Source organism: Zerene cesonia, chromosome 3 (assembly GCF_012273895.1).
Source record: "Zerene cesonia ecotype Mississippi chromosome 3, Zerene_cesonia_1.1, whole genome shotgun sequence".
NCBI lineage: Eukaryota > Metazoa > Arthropoda > Insecta > Lepidoptera > Pieridae > Zerene > Zerene cesonia.
Window position 1 is genome coordinate 7,795,882 of NC_052104.1, and position 14,967 is coordinate 7,810,848.

A 14,967-nucleotide genomic window follows, 5' to 3' on the forward strand; every position below is an offset into this window, starting at 1 on the left:
TAGAACCAGTTAAATACATGGCTTTAATAATTATATTCTTCTAATAGTGCTTCTAATAGTTATATAGCACTAGCTTTTCGCCCGCGGCTACGCCCGCGTAGAATTCGCTTATATTGCGCGACATGGTATTTTCTTCGCATTAAAAAGTATGATTTATTCTTTCCCACGTTTAGCTCCATCTTCATACCAAGTTTCATCAAAATCGCTTTGACAATAACGAACTGTCATACAAACTTTCATCTCCTCTTTTAACCCTTTCTACCCTTTTTTCGCGATATAAAGTATCTTATGTCCTTTCCCAAGTTCATTTCTATCTTCATTCCAAATTTTATCAAAATCGGTTCAGTGGTTTAGGCGTGAAAGCGTAACAGACAGACAGACAGACAGAGTTACTTTCGCATTTATAATATTAGTAGGGATGCCATGTGCATAAAATACCACAACTATAAGCTACGTATAAGGAATTTAGGTGGTTGCATACACCGGTCACTTGCTGCCTCAGCACTATTGTTCTGTCTAGACGCCTTTCTCGTTCCTGGCATAACTATTATTGAATAATTAATAGTATATTAATCTAGTCCTATTTACCAATACCGCAGTACGCGAGTTCCTTACCTGTCGAGAGTCCATCTGCTCCCACAAAAGGCTGAGTATAGATTCTTATATATATTAAAGAAAACATATTTGAGTTTTATTTCTGACATAAAATGTCTTCCCTTACAAAGTATTACGTACAAATATTAAAATTATTAAAATACTACAATTAGTAGTGGCACAAATTAATATTAACAAAGCATTTGCAATTAAGCAATACACAAAAAAACTAAACCTTCAACTTTAAAGGGTATTTCATCAATCAATACTACATAATTTAATATGAAATTCTTGAATATATATTATGGATAAATAAATATGTTAAGCTACACACTGCACAGTATACAATGGTTAATCTACTATCATTTCCATATCCACAGATCTAAATCTGTGTCTAGTCTAAACTAGTCTAGATATCCTTTAAAACCCTGGTATTTGATAGTCTATATCTTAAAGGATTATGTATATTTTTCATGCTTCTTAGCAGCCTATATCCAGCAAGGAAATAAACCTTATTTCACAGAAAACGATAAGTTGTATGGTTGAATAAAGTTTGTAAATTTAAATTACAAATTGCTGGTCATAAGCTATATTATTAGACCAAGCGAATAGTCAAGTAAAAACGGGTAATGTTGATGCATAATATAAATTGTGTTATTATTAAACAAGGAATTTTAGACAATGGAAAATGTCTAAAATTTCAAAGTTAATAACATGAACATATATTTATTTCTAGACCTAAGAACTTAAGTTTCTACGAAATTTTGAATATGTTTTATAAGTTACTACGTACAAACAAAAAAACGTATCCACCATGTTAATAATATCTAGTATTTTTTAAATCTCTGACAAAACTAAACCGTCCTATTCACGATTAATCTCATCAATATGTATATATCCTACTCATCAGCGAAGCTTCCAGAAACATAATATTAAACTTTAAATAAAGACTTCCGCTTAATTAAGAAGCTTGGCATCGTTCCAATAAGAAGATTAGGCTTTTCGAACCTGATAATTATGTTTTAGGGTCTTCATAACACTGTAGAATGTTATAAGTTACTTGATATTAACCTGGGAAAGAGGACGTTTCATTTTTAATAAAATTGCACACTGATGTTAATAATATAATTAAAATAGGTGCTTTTCACATTTCAATATCTTTTCAGGGACGGTATTTCAGATAATAATTTGTGTTAAATTAGCTAAAATTCACGTATCGGTTAAATAAATGTTTGATTTTCATTGCTTGGTTCTTCGATCGAAGTCATATAGTCAATACCTGAAAATAACAAAATATTCAAAATAACATTAAACGGCAAACGTTTTATATATGAGTAGATTCAAATGTTTAATTTAAGTATTATTGCACCGTAAAACTTACAATACCCGATAAGCAAGAGATGGATATTGGCAGCTTTAAACCGCGCTATCTTGAATTGTTATATTTTGACAAGCATCTCTGCTGCAATAACTTCAAAACATTGTGTGCACTTTATTGACATCTCTCTCTAAATTCTAGAATATGACGATTTATGTTTTGTTACATTTTATGCTCTGTGTTTTAAGATAATCACACTAATATAAATGCGAAAGTTTGTTAGTTTGAATGTCTGTCCGTCAATCACGCTGAAAGTACCGACGGATTTTTATGAAATTTTGTATACGGACAGAGTATGAGCTGACTTGGGTGATAGGATACTTTTTATCTCACTCCCTTGGGTCATACAAGAATCTTGATACTGAGGCAGAGCCGGGACGAGTGTCTAGGTATCTATAATTTTATTTTCCGTATGACTACACACATATATTTTATATCATTTGTATTGAAACGAATAAAATAAAAAATAAAAATCTTTAGAGATCAATGAAATATTCATCTACTATTTATATAACAAGCTGCTCACCCGGACTCCGCCGGGATATTTGTTTTTTAATTTTGAAATGTCTGTAGTCTCTGTATGTTTGTTCGTTAATTCCATTTTGTAGTCCTATTGAGGTAAGAGGTAGTTAACCAACATAACACACACAGGCTATTGTGAATCTAACGATTAATGGATTTAAAATTCTTAACATTTCTCCAAAACTATGTTTATTTAGCTTTTTGGTTAATTACAAATATTTTGGCCCTGACATTGATCTTCTGTATTGTTTTCTATTACACTGCTTTTGTGCTTAACTCGAAAGGGCAGAGACGTAATTGAAGTGATATTAAAAAAAAGGTTGTGTTTTAACAACTTATTTTTACTTGTAGTTATGAAGTCTCTGTCTCCCAAACTGGGTAAAACCTGTATGTTAGAAGTCAGCGTCCTCGCCCATAATGTCTAGGAAATAACAAGATAGAAAGGTAACCGATGACGGAGTTGCTTGATTCGGTATGGCACACAGATTATAAAGAATAAGTTTTATCTGTCATTATCGTATCTACAACATTAATACAGTATTTTTCAATTAACCTACAGAAGGTCGTCAAAATTAGTTCTAAACTGACCTGAAGCACTTACTGCCAATAATTCACAATGTCATAAAACTGCGGAGCCAATAAGTGCAGTGCTTCCCATAAACCATGAAGGCTGTTGGCCATAAACCCGTGTATTGCACCTCATAAAGTGAAACGACCTGAGTGAAATTACATAACAGTCACAAATTACTGTGTAGGCTGTATTTTTTATGTATCATTCTACTCGTATTAATGTAAGGTTCACGTTCAAGACGCTAAAACTTGACTTTAATTTGTTACGTGATAAAGCAGAATAAGGCTTTTAACCATTTACCTTAAGTAGAATTAACACATAAAAAATACTTTAATTTCAGATTCTTATTCATATCTTTTACTTCATTAAGGACGACTCAAGAAGACTCAAGAAGCCTATATCAATAATTAAATCATTTTTTTTCATCCTAGCAGCCTTTTCCGACTCCGATTTGCCTCGGTATAAATTCAAAACAAAATGTAGCCTAGCAATCAGTGAATATGGTGCTTTCTAATGTTGAAATAATTTTTGAAATCGGTCCAGTAGTTTTTGTGTAAAATATTTGAAAACAGACACCAAAAAACACAACTGTTTCTTCTTTGTAGTTAAAACTATTCAAGACTCTTACAAATGCGGATGTTAACGCTATATTATCCACTGCACAAAAAATTAAAATGTATATTATACTTCAGGTTGCTAATTCGGAAGTGTGCTGAAAAAAAAAAAAAAATATATATAATTGAAATCTCGGATTTATCGACTTAAACTTACTATTTTTACAAATAGGCGTTTGAGTAGTCCCAATTTATTATGACTCTTCCTGACATCTATTGGCGAATAATAATACTAATTTTTGGAGAATAAAAAAAAAAAATACCGAGCAAAGCTCGGTCATCCAGGTACTTTATTATTAAATTAGAAAGAACCATAAAATACCTCAAAAAAATTATTTAGGTATTATATATGCATAGCAATCACTAAAATTTTTTCCAAACTATTTTCAAAGAAATAGAATAATTAAACCGCGACTATATAGCACTATCAATAGATTTTAGAAAATCGCGTATTAATTCGCGTATTAATTACTATGTAATCATTGCATAATTATCCCATAAACCATGAAGTGGCAATTATGCCTTGCAGCACTCGATTCATAACTGACAAACACTCCTCTTCATCTTGATATTTCACAACAAAATTAATTGGATTTCGAACAATTTAAAGTGCGATAAATTGAACCTGTGTGATTCACCGCTATAACAAAGAACGGGCGGTTATTTGATATGTCACGTACAGGTGAATGTTATTTTATACGATATAGATCTCTCTCTGACGTCCCGTATTCCGTTTGATGCTATCTTCTCTAGACCTCGTTTTTTTCCTCGAAAAATATTGACGTAAAATATAATTTGTTTTAAATCGATATAAATATACTGGCTTTTCGACTGCGGCTTCACGAAGTTAAAGGACAATCCGCATAGCTTCCGTTCCTGTAGCATTACAAGGACACACGTATTCGGTGTGCTTATTAGGACAGATAAATTTTTAACCAAATCTCATCCAAATGGATTCAGTAGTTTAGGAGCAATCAAGCGATAGAGATAGAGAGATATTTGCACATATATATTAGTAGGGATTGATGCTACTCGTATGTTTTAAGATAAAGGAACAGTTAAATTAATTCGTCACAGCGCAATACCGGACAGATTACAAAATATACTAATTGCATATGTTCATTAATTGTTGTGTTCTTCTAATTTAATTAGAAATAATATATTGCAGTGCACACGTCATTTTACACAGATTTAGTACAAATGGCTCTCTAATTCATAACTATAAATTAAAGGCACCCTTAGATCGCGATCTAAGGGTAGCATTTTGTCTGAAGAAAATATGATATACTAGCTGCGCCCCGCGGTTTCACCCGCGTAAGTACGTATCCCGTAGGAATATCGGACAAAAAGTTTCCTATATGTTATTCGAGTTGTCCAGCTGTCTACGTACCAAATTCCATTGCAATCGGTTCAGAAGTTTTTGCGTGAAAGAGTAACAAACACACACACATCTTTACAAACTTTCGCATTTATAATATTAGTAGGATTATAATATAAGTAGGATTGTTAGTTGAAGAACATAGATATCAGCCACTTTCTGTTAGAAACTTAAATTGTTCTTACTTACACTTATCACATAAACTTCCGAGTATTACTCACTTGAATTTAGACACTCGTGCTAACTCCGATATCTCTATCATGAAACGATAGTCTGGTTTCATATGAAAACATCTACTAAACCAAATCTACAGAGTTGTCTATTCAAACTCGTTATATTACCCTAGTAAGACATTCACGCGTAATCATTTGAACTCCGCTTTCACTACACTCTTTTATTTAAACTAAAAAATAACGTATTCATGAGCATTATTAAAAATAACGTATTCTCATTTACGTAAGTAAGTAGTTATTAGTACGTAAAAGCTTACTTTTTCCCGCGGATTCGCTCACGTAAGAGCTGAAGGTACAGAAAATTAATTCAAATCATCTAGTCGTTTAGGTCTTCATTGCACACACATAAATATAAAATTTGTTCAGCTGAAAACACGAAATCTAAAAAATTATATAACTGGACCCGACAAAAACACCTCTCAATTCTTATAACGAACCCGCATTTAAAATAACTTGGCGAAAGATTGAATGAGTTCAGCCAAATGGCGAGGTTTCCATTGAGGGTGGTGCTTTCAGGTTTTTGAAACAATACATTCGTAATCGTGACTCTTATACACCTTGAATACATTGTGACTTGTAGGGACTGAAAACTAAAGGCGTGTTTTATAATGATTTAAAGTATAAACGTTTATTAATTTACCGTGGTTTCACCCGCGTAAGTCCGTATCCCGTAAAAATATCGGGATAAAAAGTTGCCTATATGTTATTCCAGTTGTCCAGCTACCTACGTACCAAATTTCATTGTAATCGGTTCAGTAGTTTTTGCGTGAAAGAGCAACAAACAGACACTTATCCTTACAAACTTTCGCATTTATAGTTTTAAGTAGGAAGGATTTATTCTATGTGACAGTTCGAAGTTGGGTCGCATAATAAGCGACCAGCATCGCCCATAAACATTTGTAGAAACTATCATAATCATCAGCCCATATATGTTTCCACTGCTGGGACATTGGTCTTCTATAAGTGTTTTTCTTCTCCGTTTCGAGAAGTGGTGAAATTAACCTCATGCGCAGGTAAATTGAATTTATCATCTGCACGCTCGCCTGGTCTCGAACCCCGACTTATCGATTTTAAGTCTGAGGCCCTTATCACTTAGTCACCACTCATAGTTGAGTATAAATGCCTATATAAATGGATTCCCAACTTTATAATGACAAACAACAACAACAGCAGGACAACGGATAAAGAAAGTCTTGATGGAGGGAATAAAAGAAAAACTAGGTGGGGGGTTATTTAAAACCAGCTCCCTTGGCTCCTTCATTTAAGTGGCTCGACGGAACACAGAGGGGTTTTGGTCGGTAAGAATGCGACATAACCCACGGCTCCTTCCCCAGGGATGGCCCCTGGGGTATCTGTTCAAGATTTCTCCACTAAAAAAAAAAAATGCAGGAAACACCTAATCCTTACATATTTGATTCTGGATCGTATATATGTGTGTGTGTGTACATCATTTCACTCTTGTAGTCCACGTAAGTCATATTTTAAACTTATATATAGTTAAAATTTTAATGGAAAGATGTTTATTTGATACATAATTATAATAATACTATATCAAACCTTTTCTAAAACTGTCAAGTAAACTATAAAATCTAAGACTATTCTAGTATATTTTAATAAAACAACAGTGTCAGAGCGCTTCTACAATTTGTTACAACCGTAACATGAAACATAAACATTTTCATTGAAAGTTTCATCACGTGTTGATTGCATTTCATATTCGTTCCACTACAAAGTACAGTCTACACGAATTATTCAATTGAACTTAAGCGAGTTGCGTACTCAAGTTTTAATTGAGTGAGCCAGGGACTGGCTGTCCGCCAAACTGACCACTATTGAGAGTGTCTGCCCCATTTCCCCCAACAACTGTAACTTCCTCATTCGTTAGCTTACTAATTACATTTTGATTCCGCCACGTCCGCTCCAATTATAACAAGAAAACTGAGTCTGATCAAATAACGTATTCAGAGGTTTTCCATTCATGTGGTCGTTTTTATTTTTATTGGCATAGAGTTCATTTTTGAGCAGCAAATGAATTCTACATAAAATGTTAGAATTTATTTTAATCAAATTAAACAAAAGAGATACTTTTTCTAATATACCTACCTTGTTATGGGACCCGGACAAGAACTGTAGTTACTGTAAATACACGTTTATAAGTAAATCTTAAATTTTACCCGTAACTCGCGGGATTTGAACTATAATGAGTTGGAAAAAAGAACGAATCTTTTGTATCCACAATTTGTGTTCAAGAAAAGAGCGTTAATGCTTTTTATTAACTATTTCTTCGACTTATTTTTTGTGCTATTTTTACAATTTTGGTTATTATGATCAGTAGTTTTTGCCCGATATTCCATCGAATATCCAAGTAATAAATATATGGCCAATAAGAATGATGTAATGGGCATTTAGGTAAATATAACGACAAATAACGCTAGCACCAAAACTTAAGCCCACTTGAAAAAAAGTGTAATGAACTAATTCTTATAGAACAATGGATATACTAAATATGTATGACATATCGGGTAATTAACCTGGTTCGATTTATGGTAAGCGATCACCAACGCCCTTGAATATTCAAATGTAGTGCCTCTAAAAATGCGCTGCCTGCTTTTAACGCGTAAGGAAATAAGGAAAGGATCTTCAACTAGAAAGAAGGAATAGACTGGGAAGGGTGAGGAAGCTGGCTGGAAGTGCGCTCCTGCAATGACTAAATTGGAGTTAAGGTTAGAACTATGGCCACAATAGGTAGGAGTCGCGGTATCAGCCTTTGGGAAATTCGAAGATTTACCAAGTGAATTAACGAACAAAAACAAAATTAAATAACCATTTACTCTTCAGACTTTTACCATTCAGAGTGAATAAATCTTAGGTTTAACTCTAAAACCTTAAGACTATAGTTTGGGCCCACACAATAACTGTGGATTTTTATCTTTCTTATAAAACAACACAAAACAATTAAAGTGCTAAAATAAAATTCCAGATTTATATAAAAATCCTTTTCTTGACTTTGCAACAATTTTAATTATATAAAGTAACAATACTCTTAATACCTTTAGGAATATGCAAATCATCCTCAGTTGTACCTTATACTAAATTAGCATAAGTACTTACATAATCAAAAAATCTAATCAGAGCGCGCCCTGATGGGGACATTACACAACTGAAAATCTACAGCAGAACACCAAATTCATCACCTACTTGTCCGCAAAGAAAATCGATCAGTGGAACAGATGTAAATTGCTAATCTTGTTACATCGCAGCGTCCAATCGAACCTTTTCAGTCTGTTAAAAAAAATCGTCCCCTTTTTAAACTCAAAGATCTCGTAGCGAATTCTAATCAAATAAATATACAACAAAATGCCGTTCAATTTGCAACTAAAAGTGAATTCCGCTTGCAAATTTTTCAAAGCCCAATTTGCAATTACAAAATTCCAGTTTTGCATAGCAACTGATGCTTTGAAACTGATGTTGTGTAAACTAAGCGACGTTTTAGTTCAAGTTTAGAGTAAATTTTATTTACTATTTGCACCGAGATCTTGTTTGTGTTATTGTTTATTACATTTTACATTAACATTTACTATATAATTGATTTATTGGAAGTTGATTAAGTTTATTATTGAAAGTTAGTGGTCTCTCGGAGGTATATCCAAACAGAATATAGATACACATTAGATAAAATGCACCCATTCACACACACACACTCGCAACCGGCCCCAAATACGTAACGTTAAATCGCTTTTGTAACACACTTTTATTAGCCTCACCCGTATTGCCCCGTTTGTATTTAACCGATCTCTTTAGACTCGATTTGGACCCCCTTTAAACTGATAGATTGTGTGCCAGACTGAAATGTAGCCTATGTGTTAATCCAGACTATAATTATCTATCTCTGTACAGATCCCAATAGAGGATTTTGCATGAAAGAGTAACAAACATCCATACATCTTGACATACTTTCACGTTTATAATATAAGTAGGATTGGATTTAATTTGTATAACTTGTTTGCCGCTTCCATTTAGAAAATTATAGTTTTAATTGGTTAGTTAATTTCGAGATGAGCGTGATTCGATTAGCGCTGAAGCTACTTCAAATATGCCCCCAAAACTTTAAATAATTAATGAAGTCACCCACAATGCGGGACAGTATGAACATTTCAGACTATAATAGGACACAGTGCCATCTTATTTTAAAAATATAAAACTTTACATTTATGTGAGATGCCATCTTTAGCAACACATTTATATTTGTAGACCTGCTACAAACTGCTACGCTGCTACGAACCTAGCACGTTCAAAACGAAATGAGTTGAAGCTTTGGATGGTGTGAACCAGATGGCGCTGTGATAAATTTGATAACATTAACAGAAAAGAACTGTAATAGTCTAAGTATATCCGTTATATTTTAATTCTTCAAGCCCATTCGTGAAAATATTAAAAACAAATAATAGTAATTTATGCGTGCATTTTAGATATTTTAAGTTTAGTCCAGCATACTTTTGTTAATTTTATCTTGTATATATATTTAGTTTTTGCCCGTAATATTATTAGAGAAAAAAAAATAGATTTATTGTAAATATAATAATTCTTTATAAATAAAGCTATAACCATTTCTCACTAGAAATACTCACTATTAATAATCCCACAGCCAGAATAAATAATTTATTACCATAACAACAGTACGACAAAATTAATTCATAGAAATCGCTGAGATGACAAACTGTATCGCTAAGGGTTATTGTGACTAGAAAACACAAGTTTGCACAATTAGAGGACGACAAAACTCGATATATTTCGTATACATAAGTTCATTAATTAACTCAATAAATAATCTTTCACATAAGCGAAGTCCCGTGTCCCCTAGTGGGGGAGATGGTATGGGGCAGATGATGTACATCCGTTTCACTGATCGATTTTCTTTACGGACAAGTAGGTGATCAGCCTTCTGTGTCCTGCCAGACCGAGACATTTTTTTTTTGTGCGTCCCCACCTGGAATTGAACAAAAGACGCCTCGGTTCTACGCTCACGCGTTAACCATTGTACCAAGGAGGCGGTCAATCTTTCACATAAACTGTCACTAAAATGTTTTTAAATAAGTCCAAATTCGTGTAACTACCGGCTTATGAACATTATTGAAGATATGTAAATATATACAGTTTTATTCATATATCTATTTACAGTTGAATTGAATGATTTTTTTTATAATAAAATAGGCATTAAACATATTATCATTATTTTACTAAATTTAATTTTTAGTTTTATAGCATTGAAATCTTTAAAAATTTCTCATTATTTTACTAGTTAACTTAAAAATTTATATAATTTTTTTTTAAGCGTAGTATGACCACCTAGAAAGAAAAAGTTATTTCTTCTTAATACATGTTAGCTGCCGCCCGCAACTTTACCTGCGTTGTTAGAAAAGCTAAATCCCCTTCATTTTCGAAGACGTATGTTCTGCTAAACTTGTTTTTATATCTACTCAGAGTTCGCCTACGTACATAGTAAAACCAAGATCTTATGTCAGAAATGACCAATAAACAGATAATAAAAACAAAATGGCGTCGATCCAGACACCATTTAAATACATGGAAATGCTATATTAGAAGGATGTTATGGCGTAAATTATGAGGTCTTAAAAGATACGAAATATTCATTTATTTCTAATGTTTGGTGAGAGTTTCTTTTGATTAATATATAAGTAATACTAGCTGCGCCCCGCGGTATCACCCGCGTAAGTCCGTATCCCGTAGGAATATCGGGATAAAAAATAGATGTTGGCCGATTCTCAGACCTACCCAATATGCTTACCAAATTTCAGAGGAATCGGTCAAGCCGTTTCGGAGGAGTATGGCAACGAAAACTGTGACACGAGAATTTTATATATATAGAAGATTATATTGCATTTGTTTGTAATAAGCAGTAATGAAAGCACTATAATTTGAAAATGTCTTTCATCTTTAATGAATTCGCAAGATTTATTCCATTCTCGCCTATACGTCATTAATTAATGTTATTAAGAGCTAGAATTAAGATATATAGCTGAAATGAGGCACTACTCCTACATGCTACCTTTGGAGAATAAAGAAGAATACAGTTAAATACTACAATTAAAAGCATCAGTTATTATGTTTGACATAAGAGAATAAAACAGGAAAAGGAAAGAGTTAGAAAGGGACAGCATAATGACCTGCATTTAACGGAATGAAAAAGCATAGATAATTATGAAAATAAGATATATCTAAGGCGCAGTTCTCAGTATGAGTAGACAAAGACCTAGATCGCTTTTTAGATTTATTAGTGTTAGTTTGTTCTAATTAATGCTAATAACATTAATGGAAAGATCTTATTGGTTTTAGTTAAACAAAAAACATTATAGTATAGTTTTTCATTCTATCTGCTTTATGTTTGCACGCAGACGCCAAATATCTTATTCTATGATAATGTCTATATTTCCATACTAATTTAATGTTTATTCAGAACGCGCTAATCTCAGGAACTACTGGACTGATTTTATAAATTCTTTTAACATTGCATATGTACCTATGTGATCCCCCTTTAAGCTATATAATATATTCAGCGAGCGACGCCGGGACGCACTGCTAGTATATTATAACAACAGACTTTGTATAAAAATAAATTCATGCACTAATAAAAATATATGATTATTTGTTCTAACGATTACACTCAAAAACTACCGAACCGATTTCAAAAATTATTTCAATCAAAAAAGCCGTTTCATTTCCAAGCGACATTTAGTGTGATTTTAACCGGTGTCAACCTGGGTGTAGCGACTATTATTTTATCATAAGTAAAAGCCCGAAAGCTACTAGTATTTTCTTGTGTTTGAGTCTCCCCATGACCACGCTCGCTGTAAAGTGTTCGAAATATCGGGTTAATAATATAATGAATAATCACGTTTAAAATCCGTTAAAAAGTTTTAATTTCTAAAAGCTACAATATGCTCTCTAATACATAAGCGAATTGCTTTATAAAGCTGAGTCTATTTTAAGCGGTCTTAACGTTTCTGAAGTTAACTAAAGCAAGTGTCGCCCTCGCGTAATTGATAATATCATTATGAAATAAGAGCTTAACTCGCTGCAACTGTTATCAGTGCAATATTACACGACTTAGGCGGGAACTGCTCGCTCCTGTAATTATAAAAGTTCATAACAAACATCTTTAGTGTTCACAATAAAATACACAGTTTACTATGAAATTCTCCTGACGGTAAACAGTTTGAGAAGTAATAGAAAAAAATGCAGGCTATTATGAAATAAATTAATCGCATTAAATGCTATAGACAATGTTATAAATAACTAAGAGAGAGAGTAGAGATTCTATGTCACTCAACGAAGTTGCAGCTTTGCAATACTAAAACAAATTTTTGAAATCGGTCCAGTAGTTTTTGCGTGAAAGCGTAATATACTAAAATACAATAATTTTCTCTTCATAATATTTCTACTGTAAAATTACTCTCATCGATGCTTTATTCCAGCCTCGTAGGTAGTTTCGTAGCAAGCGCGTAGACGAGCTACAATCTGGACTCGAGTCATTCGGCATATAATAATGACTAGTTTCACAACTACTATATATGTTTCATTTACCTTACATGTCAGTTAAACCAATTAATAATGAATATCTGTCAATTACTATTTCACCTTAAGAGCCACTTTACCCACGTAAGCCTTCCAAAAGACCGGGTACCTTCAATGTAAATAATGGAAAGAGAAACATAATAATATTTACGATTACTAATTAGTTATTTACTAGATAATTCATTACTACTAGCTTATTTAAAGCAAACACCTTCCGTTTAATGACACCCAACGTTTTCTCTTGCAAAAATTCCCAATTACGGTAGTTAACAGAGGTCGCTATGGTAAAACATATCGATTTAATGCTTACCCATAAATCACTATACTTTTTATAGCCAAATGTGAATATAATCATTAATTATTCAAAAAAACTATTTGTCCTACAAAAGAAACAGTTTGATCAAAGAGTTTCCTCGAATATGTATCGATAACGATATAAAAATGATTATAATAGGCATATATTTACCGTTCTCTAGTTTTCTGTTCTTTAACATGTCTTACAAATTGCGTGATACGACAATCTATTTGGAGGCAGAAGAATTTTCTATACTGTTTAAAACTATTTTACAAACATCTTGAATGGAATTATTTTACATAAATCTTTACAATCACACGCTCGTCGCTTTGCCCCTCGCTTACCTGTTTATTTCATTACTTCTCAAAATACCAGCTAATTATCCGGCATTCGAAAACAATTTATATACCCGGAAAAATAGTCTTATTGTTGAATAAATTCGACAGCTTGATTTTTAAAACAATCACAGAGAGCGGGGTTTTAACATCAGATATTGTATATTTTCAGTATGTAGGAGTCGAGCACGCTTCGGCATGAATTGGGCCAGCTCGCACCGGGGAAGAAACACACCCCCACAGAAGGCGGGCGTGAAATTATAGCACTACTGCTACTGTGCTTCGTTCTGTAAATGGGTGAGCTTTAGCCCATATCCTTTTCCTTAACCTTCCCAGTCCTCTCCTTTATTCCTCTCGTCAATCCTTTCTTAACCCCTTTCCAATTTATAGTTGGCAATCCATTTGTAGTTGGATCCGCAATCGACGTGACGGCGTCTCTCTGAATTTTCAGGGGCGGTGGTAGTGCTTACCATCAAACGACCCACCAGCTCAATTGGCGACGATAACATAAAAAATACCTGTCTGTAGGAAAATCAAAATCCCCTTTTATATGAAAGATTAATAATTCGCTTTAATTTAAGCTTTATATTGTATCAGCAGTTCATACTGTTCCTCAAATTGAACGTGGGTTCCTAAAATAACTGATAGAGTATAAAAGCTATTTAAATTTATAAAATATGAGTATAACATAAATGGCTTTCCTCTACAACTTGATCTCGTTAAATACGTCTCGTCTGATATATTATAGAGAACATGTATCTAGTAAAGAGCAGTTAGTTAGCAGTGGTGGCTCAGTGGTGAGGACCTCGGACTTAAAATAATACTTAAAAAGTTGGGGGTTCGAGACTAGGCGAGCGTGCAAGAAATAAATCGATTTTTCAATTCATCTGCACATGTCGATAACAGCTTAAAATTGGTGAAGAAAACATTGTGAGGAGACCAGCATGTCCAAGAATCAAAAGTTCGACGACATGTGACTGTCAACTTGGCAAGAAACCCTCCTAGGAGGCCTGTGTCCGTAATGGGAACGTGTATGGGCTGATGATGAACATACAGTAAAAAAATTAAATATGTCATCAGTATTAAACATATTTCTTTCATAAAATAAAAAGAAAACAGGCGGCCAATGTGGCTATACATTGTTTTTTGTTAATTCAATCACAGTCTCAATCTATAATTATCTTAGCTCCATCCAAATCTCTAAAGAATAACCAAGAAGACTTCGGTGAAATACAAAATTACATATTTGTCCTCTTATTTTGTACACTATATTTTTATTACGCCTTACTCACATATGCCTATAGAACACACTCCAAATCAAATCAATATCATCAAATCATCATAAATCTCCCCAAAACTCCTTCAAAATCGATATTGGTCGCGCGAATACATTTTCCTTTCATCACAACAGAGCTAATTCGGCATTCCAACAGCACCGCGGGTAAATACGCGAT